At 41.3% G+C, this 12,928-nt stretch overlaps 1 non-coding gene across 1 annotated transcript; it reads left to right on the forward strand.

The window, feature by feature from the left end:
• The first annotated feature begins 1,865 nt into the window (after positions 1-1,865).
• On the forward strand, positions 1,866-1,937 carry TRNAG-ACC (transfer RNA glycine (anticodon ACC)). Its single transcript has one exon. It is a non-coding gene; the product is annotated as a tRNA-Gly (tRNA).
• Positions 1,938-12,928: the final 10,991 nt, after the last annotated feature.

Genomic DNA, 12,928 nt, shown 5'->3' on the forward strand with positions numbered 1-12,928 from the left:
GTTCTGCCTGCTGTGCGTCAATGCTTAAGGGAAGTGGTTCTTCAAAATGCTAGCTTTTTTAGCCTAGCTTCCTTACGTAGGAACATTCTAACGGTAGCAAAAATAAAAACTGCTTCTTCGGTTATAAAGGGACCCAGTATATGTTGATTGTCACACACTTTTCCCCTTAGATGATGACTGGATGGACGGCCTTGTGTATTTCATAATATCCCTGGGAGTCCAAATGATGGAGCAATTTCTGAAAAGATATCATGCATATTTGACCCCTTCAGAGGCATTTTTTGGCAAAAAAAAAAATACTGATCAGTTATAATCAAAATGGTCTTACTAAAATACTACTGAAAAAAAGAAATCTGCTTTCCCCAGATTTACACCCTGAATTTGCATGAAGACAAGTTCCCTAATACCCAGTAACACCAGAAAGTACGCTTGACCCAGCAATCTGATGCCCCTAAATATCCAGCTCGCTGACACACACTCTCTGGCTTGGGCATGTCAGGCCACAGGTCCTGGTCAGAACGTGCAGCCTCTGAAGCTGTGACTCTGCAGGGTTGGCCGCTGTGGATCAGGATTCACCTGGTCACCTTTAATGCCCACTGCATCGTAGCCAGGTCAGTCCGGACTTGGTCAGTGGGCTGGAGCTGTCAGGAGCCCAAGAGGCCGCCAAGTAGCCATCAGACAGTGTCAGTGACTTTTGATTTAGGGTTGAGCAGAGCAGTCCCCTGGGCCATTTACTGTGCTGCGTCATCCTCTTTGGAAAACGCTCTTCAGAAAACGCTCTTCAAGTAACTGCCCAGCAGACTGAGGAAATGAAATGCTCGCAGGGGAGAAAAACAGAAAATCTGACTTCTCATACATAACACAGTATTTAGATGTGGAACTGGATTGTGAAAAATCACTCATGTCTCCTATTTTCATTGCAGGGAGCATGTTTATTCCCTCCCTCTCCCACCTGCCTACACACACACACACACACACACACTCACTCACTCACTCAATCTCTCTCTCCCTCTCTCTCTCTCCCTCTCTCCCCCTCTCATTGCCAACAGTAATAGAGTTGCTTCTTTTCCTCTTGGAAAGAAACCCCATTCTGATGAAAACCATGCTAACCTTGCTCTTAATCGTGGAGACAATGCTTTGCACCTGCCTTTATCTTTGCGCGGCTAAATGGCCTGGGAGAAGCAGTCCTCTAAATGAAATAAAATAGCTTCCTGCCAGGAGCTGGCAAATCTGCAGCCTTCTCTCCCCTCCCCCACTCCCGTGGCTTCTGAAGCAGAGAGGGAGTTTGGGCAGCAGGCATCCGTGGGCGGGGCCCCTTGAAGAGAAGATGGGTGAGGAAATAAATGTGTGTGGAGGTCAGGCTGGCTGCTCTGACCATGACATAAAGGAGCTACCCGCCTAGTAACTGCTTTCCCACTTTGGTAACGGCTCTGAAATAACTTGGCCAAAGTTCACGAGGACCAGTTGCAGGTATCAGAGGAGTTTCTTCAGGCTGAGGTATTTATTGCCGCGTAGACACACGGAATGTACCTTGTGTATTGGTCAGCACTCTTGCTCTGGCAACAGCGAAGGGAAGGCTTGGAGGACATGGCTGTCCGCCCAGAATTATAATGGAAGTTTACATCTCCCGGGTGTTCGATACGTGCCAACGGCTGTGCTGAGTGCTTTACTGTATAATCACATCTAGTCCTCACAGTTATCAGAAAGGAGTGGGCATGGAGCCAAAAACAATAAGGACAAACTAGAATAGCTACCCTCTTTGGGCTCCTGCAAACACAGGAGCCAAATCCCACGTACTGCTTCTATCTCAAGTGAGATGGATGGAATTTCAGAAGAATGAAAACTTAAAAAGTAATAATGGGGAGAGGGGTATAGCTCAGGGGTACAGCACATGCTTACCATGCATGAGTTCCTGGGTTCAATCCCCAGTACCTCCATTAAAACAAACAAACAAACAAACAAACAAACCTAATTACTTCCCCCAAAGCAAAAAACAAAACAAAACAAAAAATCAAGCAAAAAAAAAAATAATGCTGTAACAGGATGCTAGTCAAGACATGATCAAATGATCTAACATAGTGCCCATTGAAGGCTGGACCAAAAACTCCAGCTTCCCATCAACCCAGAGTAAAGATTGCCTGATTCAAAGAAAAGCCAGGCAAATGGCTACTCTTTGTTATATAAATGTTGGATGAGCAGGCTTCAAGAGAAGTGTAAAGAGATCTTTGTGTTTTCTGGCACTCCCAAAGCGGCCTCACTCTTTGGGTGAAAGGTGGCCAGGTAACGGTCATCCAGGTAAAGGGGGCCTGTTATTACTTCTGGTTCTAGGACGCTGAAATGAGATCCACACTTGGAGCCCACATGCCCGTGACTCTGAGCTGTGAGAGCTAATCACTAACAGGTGTAACTTTGAAAATAAGTGTGCACATCATTGGCTAAGGTGAGCCCAGACAGAGAGGGCTCTCCTCCTGCAGAGAACCATTGCATCTGTGCTGTTGTCTAGGCTAGAAAGGGCATGATCAGACTAGTAAAAAGACATCACGAAAGAGCATGTGACATCTTACAGAAGTGGTATCCCAAAGAGTCCCCATTTCCTTTTGGTGTTGGAAGAAGACTGATCCATCTTTGTGCTCAGCAACCCCCAACAACTCTTGGGAGATGGAATCCTTGTGAGGAACCTATTGCAATCTCTGGGATGGTGGTGGTGGGAGAGGAAGGGTGAGTGATGCCTCAGGCGGTCATTCAGGAACCCAGGCTGACAACACACCTGCCATTTTTAACGTTTTGTTCTAAGGTTACTCTGGTCATTGAAGGCTCTACTGCAGCCCCTATGAAAGAGGAGAGAACTTGGAGGAGCACATGTGGGAATTTTTATGGGCCAGACTTGAAATGCACATATACAATTTCTGATCATATTTAGCTGAAGGGGAGGGATGGAAATATAGTCTAAGGAAAACAGATTCTGTGAACAAGCAGTAGTTTCTGCTACCTAAGATATAGAGGATCTCAAGCAATTAGTTAGAAAAATATAACGAAAAATAGTGATAGCTAACATTTATTCAAAGCTACTATGTACAGCTGAGCTTGAACAATATGGACTTGAACTGTGCAGGTCCACATACAGGTGGATTTTCTTCAATAGTAAATACTACAGTACGACACAATCTGAGGTTGGTTAAACCCACAGATGTGAATTCGGAACTGCAGGTATGGAGGAACCAAGGATACAAAAGAATCAGACAAATGGACTATAAATTATATGGATTTTCCACGGTGAGGAGGGTCACGCCCCTACCCTCCATGTTGTTCAAGGGTCAGCTATAACCAGCAGTGTTCTCAGTGGGTTCATGGATTAACTCAGTTAATCCTTACAACAACCCTGTGAAGTCAGTGCTGTCATGATCCCCATTTTGTAGATTAAGGACACTGAAGTCAAGAGAGGTTAAGTAGAGAAGTGGCCATATTTGTACCCTCAGTTTTTTAGCAGTTCCTATAATATTACCTGGAATCTGATGTGAGAAATGCTCTAACAACGTGTGAGCCAGCAACTGAGGGGCACTGAGACTAAGTTGGGTGGTTGGAGATGGGTGGATGGATGGATGGATGGATGAATGGATTGGGCTTAAAGTTTGACAGAGAAATGGACACTTAACAACATTTTTGGTGCCTTGAAGGGTGAGAGAGACTTTACCACAGAAACTGGTGGGCATGGGGAGAGGGAGTGGAGAAGACAAAGGGGCAGAAGAAACCAGACCACCACAGAGAGACTGAAGATATTATGGCATGTCCAGGGTGTCAGAGGACAATTTTGAAAGGTCAAATCATGAGCTCATACAAATATAACATGATCACATACCAAAGATTTTATTAATTTATTAATGAGGGAACCAGTAAGATGTTACAACTGGTTCAAAGGAGAATTCAAAGAACCATGTGTATGTGGACAATGAGGAACGCTGAAATGAATTTACCAATAGATGCATGGCTGGTTTGTCTGTAGAGCAGTGATCAATTACATCCTACCGGACATGATTCTGTTGCATTTCTAGGGACAGGAATTGTTTGCATCATTATCAATTTTCTGCAACTAACAGAGTTGTAAAATAGCTCGAAAACAACGAAAGGCAGAAATGACACAGAAGGGTATCCTAGACTGGACACCTAGGATTTTTTTTTTCCTCAGTTCAAAGCCTTTCACAATTTTCCAGTTGTATCGGTGATTTTCTGTGGCAAACAGTGAGACTGGGAAAAATAGTTGGGCTGAGTTTTAAAGAATAATAAAAGCCACACAAAATATGTGGACACTATCCTATAGGTCAGTAAGTCTCAAATTATTAATAGAATGTATAAGAAACACCTGAAGAGCTTGTTATAAATTCAGATTCCCAGGTTTGACTCCAAAAGGGTCTGATATAGTAGGTTTTAGGTGAAGCCCGGAAAATCTGCAATTGCTTAAAAAGCTGCCCAGGCGATTCTGATGTACTTTGAGAGAAACTGGTGGAATTAATAGAGGGCCATTGAAGGTTTTTAAGCAGGGTGGAAACTGGAGGACATTTATGTTGGAGCAGAGGAAACTTGATAAGAGGTGAGAGAAGCAGGGCAATTTTAAAAGAGTGCCGAACAGTAGCAACCACAGTTACCGTGAGCACTGATGGTGGGCCAGAGAGTGCACCAGGCATTGGAGGTGATGGAAGCCTGGACTAGTTCATTGTCAGTGGGATGAAAGGAGGGGCTGGGATTGACAGAGATTCCCACCAAAGCCTGACAACTCAGCCTCCTCCCAAATTCAGACTCAGTGTTGCACCTATGGATGTGCTTCCAGGCTCTTCCTGCGCCTCCAAGGACTGGTCCAAGGTCCTAACAAATGGGGAGCCTTCCGTACAAGGCAAAGCCTGGCCTTTGGAACTCTCTGTCTGGTTGTTGCTCTGGCTTTCTAATAACAGTGGAGGTCTGAACCACAAAAAGAATCCAAGTTCCTCAACTCATGAAGGAAGCCACTCATCATTTGGAAGTGGTGAAGTACCCACAGTACAGTGAACATCGCTATTTTCAGTCAGCCATGAAATGAACATTCTGGGGAGATACAGCGAGTTGCTGCATCACCCTTGAGCAGGGCAATTTAAGTACTCACTGGGAACACTTGGTTATTTTACAAGGACAGCAAAGGGAAGAATGATGGGGGTGGGGCAAACACTTAAAAGGTTTCCCCCAATCATATATTGCAATTGAAGATAATGAAATTATAATTTTAATTAAGCACTTGAGAGGCCCTTATTATTTGAGAATGAATTGCCTCCTAATTGCTTGGGTGCAATTCCGATATGTGAAACTTCAGCTATTTTAATAAAACATCAATTTTCAGAAGCTGTAGTCGGTTCTCCCAGGTCAGATTTGATAAGCCATTAAAGAACAAATGTCCACTCATATTTTTTCCATGATAATGGAAAATAAAGAGAAATGAGTAATTCACATCAATGGTTTAATTTGAGCCAATAGCTTGACTCTCCTCTTCTGTCCTTTCTCCCGAAGCCATTGCCAAGTAACCATGCCGGTGGACTTGAGTCTCACTGTTGTAGTCACCACTTCCGCGACCCTCCTGTGCAGAGGCTTTTCATCAGAGCGGTTGTGTACCTGGCGCTCTCCTGAGCTAGGATTTCCTAGGCCTGGGTTCTGATTCTTTACTGTTAAGTTGTGGACGACCTTCAGCAAGACACCCGAGGTGTGTGCAGAACTGAAGGCGTGTCATCTCTAAGATGGAGTTGATAATTCCGTCTCTATCTTGAGCCCACACTGAGAAAAAGATTACATGACTGCATGCAGTTATTTGAGAGCCTCATGGAAAGATGTCTTATAAATATTGTAATTAATGTTATCCCTAAGTCTTGCTTCAGTGCAGATCTTCCAAGTATAAGTATCAGCTGAGTAAGAAGTCAGTTTTCCCTGAAGCAAAAATGAAATTTGAAAGTGCACGTTTGAGGAGTTTATTTCTGCCTTATATGATTCCAAACGTCCTGCCAATGCATTCACAATTTTTTCCTACATGGCCTATTGGTAATAAAAGTTGACTTAAAATTTTTATTTCCAGGAAAGTTCAGAACCTTTATAATAAGCCCCCATGAGAGGTTTCTAAAATGTTTTCATCTAATGGTTTTCATGACAGTTAAATTTTCAGTGTAATATCAGTTCATATGAAAGCTCAGAACCACCATGTGTTATGTCGATTGATTTAAAAGATACATATATGAAATATTAATGAGAATATTAATTTATATGTAATAAATATTTACAAGTATATATACAATATCATCTTTTGTCTGGTTAGTTTAGAGGTTAGAATAAAGTATTGTAATATGTTGCTGTGGACAGAGTACAGAGCTAGAGGTCAGGACACCTGGGTTCCCAGGAAGGGCAGGCTGCATGGTACACTTAGGGCTATTCAGAGTGGTCCCCAGACCACATCAGTGTATCCCAGGGAGCTTTGCAGAAATACAGACTCCTGAATCTGACCCTAAACCCACTAGATCAGAACCTCTCAGTGTGGACCCTGAAGTCTACATTTTAGCAAGCTCTCCCATGTTTCTGATGTATATTAGAGTTTGGGAAGCTTTGTGTAGTTGATCCTGACTGGCACACACCAGGGACATGATCTTGAAAAAGTTACTTAATCTCAGTGAATTCAGTGTCCTCATATTTAAAATAGGCTCAATTATATTTATTTTGTAAGACTGCTTTAAACATTAGCCAAGATGTCAAAGTTTAGTCTACAGTTGACATTTGACAGATGATAGTTTTCTGGATTCTCTGCTCTGCCATATACTAGTTGGTTAACTGTGAGCAAGTAATTTAGCTGTTCTCAGTTTAGTTTCTTCATCTGTAAAATCTGTTATACTCCATGCATGAAGTGGTTATAAAGAATCCGTTAAAATTCTGTGCATGGCAGCTCTCTGAATACTATAAAAAGGTTAGAAACATTGAAGGGATTAATGAGACTAGGTTGATGATTTTTAAATTCCACTGGGTAGTAAGATTGACCCTGTTCTGTGTCTAAATAGAAAGTCTAAAAAAATATGCAAATTTGAAATAGAGGTGTCATCTGTGGGAGGTGATCTGTTCACCCAAACTGGTCCATAAAGATCAGCCCTCCAGTGCGATGTGGGAGCCAGCTTGTAGCAGCTCATGAGAGTCAACTGTTAAATTTTCAGGAATTTTGTAAACTGGTTGTCAAAAACAGTTATTATTTTAAATTAAATTAAATTATATAAATAAACTTACAATAATATTAAGTAAAATAAATTAAAATAAAGACCACATACTCTTCCCTTCATAATTATTTTACTATTCATGCCCCAAGATTATTTACATTTATTACATATATATGGTGATAATACTTTATTATGAGGTGCTCTCTCCCCAATTCCACACAAACTGACATTCGGCTCGTAGCTTGAAATTGGCCCTGGTGGAAATGTGAGTATTTATGTCACAGAGATTGGTGCTATCCACCGCCCCCCATCCCCCTGGAGTGCTGCTGTCTGTTAAAAATTCACCAACACACCAGTGGTCTTACTTTTTAAAATTTACCCCAGTCCAGGTTCTGACTCCAGCCTTAGAAACCCAGATTTGTCAGTGTGCTGAGAATAGAGCCTTTTTTTTTTTTCCTGAGGACTCTTATTACCCAGCTCACAGACTGACCCATGTGTATATATACAATCAGAGTATCAATTTATTATGTACAGCAAGGAGAGATGCCATAGGACACACCCCAAGGGAAGGCAGGCAGCGCCAGTTACATATTTTGAATGTTTCATGATATTAGGCCAAGATGACACAGAATATCCATCTCCACCACTGAGACACCAGCTGTTTTAAGGAAGGGACAGTCCAAGTCCTCGGGCAGGGCCACACTCTCCCTTGAACCCTAGATGAACACTGTCCATTTAGCCCAGGGGCTCTCGTTTCTTGTCATGTTTGTAGCCAATGCTGCCTTTCCACCTGACTGGTAAACTCAGCCCTCGTAACACACGGTGATGCTTCCCATTGGGTTACAGTCAAATCCAGGCAGCCGTTCTTCACCTCAAGGCGCTATTTTTCAAAGGGAAGTTCACGGACCATAAGCATCAGGATATTTAGGTGTATCTTTAAAATGCAGATGCTCAGGCCTTCTCCAGATTTGCTAAATCAAAGTCTCTGCCGTTGGGACCCAAGAATCTTATTTTCAACAAGCTACCAGGCTATTTCTATACACACTACAGTGTGAGGACCACTGCTTTCTTTGCACAGCCACTCAGTACATAAAAACGTTAGCTTCTGGATTTAATTCCCAAGGCACTTGTATTTTTAAGTTCCTGGAGGCACTGAGTCACAGTCCCCTGCACCCCTCACATCACACTAGTCTCCAGAGAGATTGCATTGACTGTATACATGTAAGTACTCTGATTTCCTCTGATTTAGGAGAGTGAAGTTCTAACCCTGACTTCAGGCCAGTAGTCTCCTTTTCAGTCATTTCCAAGAAAGGACCACCCATTGTCTTCATTACCCTCGATGACACAGGTAGAAACAAAGGAATGAAATTTGTTTTATGTGAAAGCTCAACGTACACAGATTGAAGTGCGTGGGTTTTGCTATCATCTCTAAGAACAAAAGGAGTAAACTTTTCTGAGCAGAGACTGGCAGTTTATCAGAGGGAATCATTCTAGCTCAGTGGTCCTTAACTAGGGTGAACTTGAGTCCAGGGGATAGTTGGCGATGGATGGATGGATGGAGACATTTTTGGTTGTCACACTGCGGGGAGGGGGGGTGGCAGTACTACTGCATCTAATGGGTAGAGACCAGGAATGATGTTGTGCATCCTACAAAGCACAGGACAGTCCCACACAGTGAAGAATTATCCAGCCCCAAATGTCAGTAGTTCCAAAGTGAAGAAGCCCTGCTCTAGCTTCCTGTTTCTCTCCCATTCTAGTCAATTGTTCAGCATGAGGATTCATCCAACAATCTCTTGCCCCAGCAGTTTCTAGAGAAATTTTAAAAGGTTGAATCATTTTAATATCACAAGGAAAGAATAAATTCACATGAAAGGATGGGTCATTTCACTTAATGGTGTTTTTACCTTTCACATGGCAGGGGCTCCATAAGTATTTTTAAAATAAAATGGATGAATAGATTAAAACAATACTTTCATAAGTGTTTTAATAAATATCAGGAAGATGGCTTCATATATGTATAATTTGTTCTTGTATTTGTCTTGAGTGGATCATCAAATGCAGGCTGTGGGCATTTCCCTGTGAATGGATCCAATAATAATGCTCTTTAAAAAAGAAAGCAAAGTGGCTATTATTTGCTGAGAGTGTAATGCTAATAAAAGCCAGCCCTGAGTCCAACCCCCTAGATCTATTTAAAGAATTCAAAGAATGTCAGAAAAGCATGTGGCTTCAAGGTTAATGTGTAAGATTTACAGAAACTGGAAAAACCCATCTCTGTGAATAAAAAGAAAGTATGAAATTTCTGTATGCCTTTAAATTAGAATGACAGCCAAAACCAGTTAATTATAAAAATAGCTAATTTAACAGGTTTTTATATTTGCCCCCTCCCCACCTAGCTTTTAGTCAGTAAGTCTTAGAGAGGAATAATGAAGAAACGGAAGCTCTGAACCAAATCTGTCTTATTGTACACACTCAGGTCAAATACTGAGTTTTCTGTCTGCAAATTGGGTGCTTCCATGGTAAGTCACAGGGGCATTTTGTTCTTCTAATATGTCGCTACTGTGTGTAGAATCTGATAATGCCACTATTAGAATTCATCTCTTTAAGAATAAAAGGAACAGAGGAACTAAAGAGAGGGTTGGAATAATCCATTAATTATATCCGTTAAGCTTCAGTTACAGCTAATAAGGAATATCACATGACCACGGTGTGTGTGCTTGTTCTGAACAATACAGAACATGAGGGAAGATAAGATTCAGGACTGAAAGTGTCCTTCAGCAATGTGTAGGGAGTGGTGATGAAAGTCATGAAAAGAAAAATTGATTGAGGTATTTTAATAAACAAAAGAACCCACTGCTCACCCATCAGGAGGTGTATTGTTAATACTGTGCTGTTCAGCCTACTGGAAGAAAATGTTTCTTCATGCTTCTCTCTTTAGCCTAATTCTTATCCTGTCACTTTTCAGGCAAAAAAAAAAAAAAAAAAGAAAAAAAAAAGGTTGGAAATGATAGCCCTATTTTTTTTGCTTCAAAAGAAATGTGCTGTTGCATTGTGCTTGGAACAGCTTACTCTTGGCCTTGATCTAAGTGTGAAAGGAAGACCATGTAATTGACTACGCTGTCTCTGGGGAGGCAGCAAATACAGTGTTAAGAAGATGAACAGGCATGAAAACAATGGCTGTTAGATAAAAATAAATAATTTCTGCAGCTAACATGTTCTGAACATCTTTTCTTTGATACTAACTTGCTTAATAGGACAATAGCAGAACCATCAGTAGCTCATAGGCGTTGCCTTTCTGATATTTTTCTTTTGCATGATTGAATTTACAATCAGTCACGCTTGTATTACCTTGCATTACACTGAGGATCTGTAACTTTTATAAAAATCTGGAGCATCCAATACCTGACACGTATCTGCAGTCTCTGAAGTCTTAGGGCTGAACGAGAACATTCCTGTGAACATTGATATCAGATATCAAAATGGAAGTCTTGTCTAAGACTGAACACAGTAAAAATATCAGATTCCAAAATGAATGCCAGAATACAGAATTTTTTTTTTAATGTGTTGGGGGTGGGGAGAGATGGAAGAAAATCAGTTTTTCAGCTCCTAAGTATTTCGCCCTTGGTGAGAGTATACAAGTGTGGAAGCTGGAAATCAAGAAGAGAGCATTTTTGGAGAGAGGTGTTGGTTTGCTAGGAATGAACACCCACCCCTCAGTGGAGATAGAATAGGAACCCTCTCCTTCCCTTCAAGCATGGTTGGAAAGGGCTCTCAACAAGACCTCTTCAAGAACCTACTATGGGAAAACTGTGGCTTAGGGAACATAGTGCCCTGGTTTCTGACTCTCAGCGAAAGGAGGAGAGACCCATTGGCCGGCTGCTTTGATAGTGGAGTCAAGGTTGCTCGCATTGGAAGCCCTCTTAAATGTTGCCTTCGGTCTTGTCCAGCAGGTGCCCCTAGAGGAAGGAACACACAGCATCAGAGAGAGGCCAGAGGTACCTTCCGTGCTGAAGGAAGAGTAAGCTACCCATTGGGACTGAGTTCATTCACCCTGTGGAGAGAATGACAGGGGAGAGACTGCAGTAACAGGGAGTGGGGATACCTCTAACAATTTCAACCCCCCACTCCACACACACACACAACCAGTCAATCAGTCAGTTTCAGACACATGCCAAGCTTTTGAAAACACAGATGCTAAATCACCACCAGGATACCTGGAAAACAAGAATTTTCCTGGTCCCCCTACCTCTTCCTCTTCAGTTTTCTCAAGAAGGGGAGGGGAGGATTAGCAACCCTGAGGGGCAAAAAAAGACCGGAAGCTTTCCCTCCTTCCTCGACTGTGGGATCCTCCTTTGCCACAGGCTTGGGCTGGGGGAGGGAAGGAAGTTTTCCTTTTAAAATTAAAAACTTGATGCTGTGATTTAATTTAAAGGCATTTTATATCTTGAGGGGAGGGTGTATCTCAAGTTGTAGAGCATACACAAGGTCCTGGGTTCAATCCCCAGTATCTCCTCTAAAAGTTAATAAATAAACCTAATTACCCCTTCAAACAATTAAAAAATTGAAAAAAATTTTAAACAGCATTTTATATCTTGATTATAGTGGGACTGGATATTTGAACTGTTAAACCAAGACCATATTTTGAAGGTTGAAGTGTTAAAAGAATTCTTTTTTCTACTTAAGGGCATGCAGAAAATTCCGGGGGCCTGACTGAGTGTTCGTGCAGGGCAGGGGAAGTACGAGGTCCTAAAACAGATTTAAAGGGCAGTGAGAGGCTTTAAAAACTCAAACACTGTAATGGTTGCACATGCAGACCTGTGGAACACAGGAAAAAGCATTTTCTGTCTTTCCTGTTCCTTTTCAGAGAAGAAAGCTCAACTAACAGTAAAGTCCAATTCTAAACCCAATGGATCTATTTGCGTATTTACGTCTAAAATGTATCATGTAAGCACTGAATTATGGCGCTCATTATTTCAAATGACAAGCTGTGGGGTTTTTTTCCCTTCTAATTTAACAAATTAATTTTCCTTGGAAACTTTGGTTTGGATTTGAAGGTTTTAAGCTCTCACCATGAAAAGATGACAGCATGGAAGATTAAAGTGTGCGATTCTTCTCAAGATTTTCTCAGCCCTGTAAAGGATTCTGTGCATATTCAAGCTTCTTTCTTCTCTCATCACCTGTATTTCTTGATATTCTGTAAGATTTTTTTAAAAGAAAAAAAACTTCTGTGGTTGAAGGACATATCAAAGATTAGAGGATACAGTTTTAAATTAAAGACAGTTTCAAGATATGACTTTAGAAGCTCTTTTGACTTTCGGCCCATCTTTCCTCATGGAAGTGTTAAATTGCTCTGTACAGTAAGACTGGCAGTCTTTCTGTAAAAGACAGGTTTTTTTCCTCCTGCTGTAAAGAATATATATTTCAAAATGTGAATATCAGCAGTCAGAAAGCGGTATGTGTATGTGTGTGTGTGTGTGTATTTATGTATATGTATATGTATATGCACATATACATCTCCTTTTTTTTAAAACTTCTTTTTCAATGTCCTCAAAAATCTGTATCTTATCATGAATATTTTTTCTCTACAGATTGTTTTTTTTTCCTTCTTGGAAATTTAGATGTTTCTTTGCGTGACACCAGGGGCAATGCCTTTTTTTTTTTTTTTTTTTGTCATGCGGAGATGAAAGAGCAGTGCCATATCCCCAATCAAGCATATGAAATTCTGAAGC

Source organism: Vicugna pacos, chromosome 11 (genome assembly GCF_048564905.1).
Source record: "Vicugna pacos chromosome 11, VicPac4, whole genome shotgun sequence".
Lineage (NCBI taxonomy): Eukaryota > Metazoa > Chordata > Mammalia > Artiodactyla > Camelidae > Vicugna > Vicugna pacos.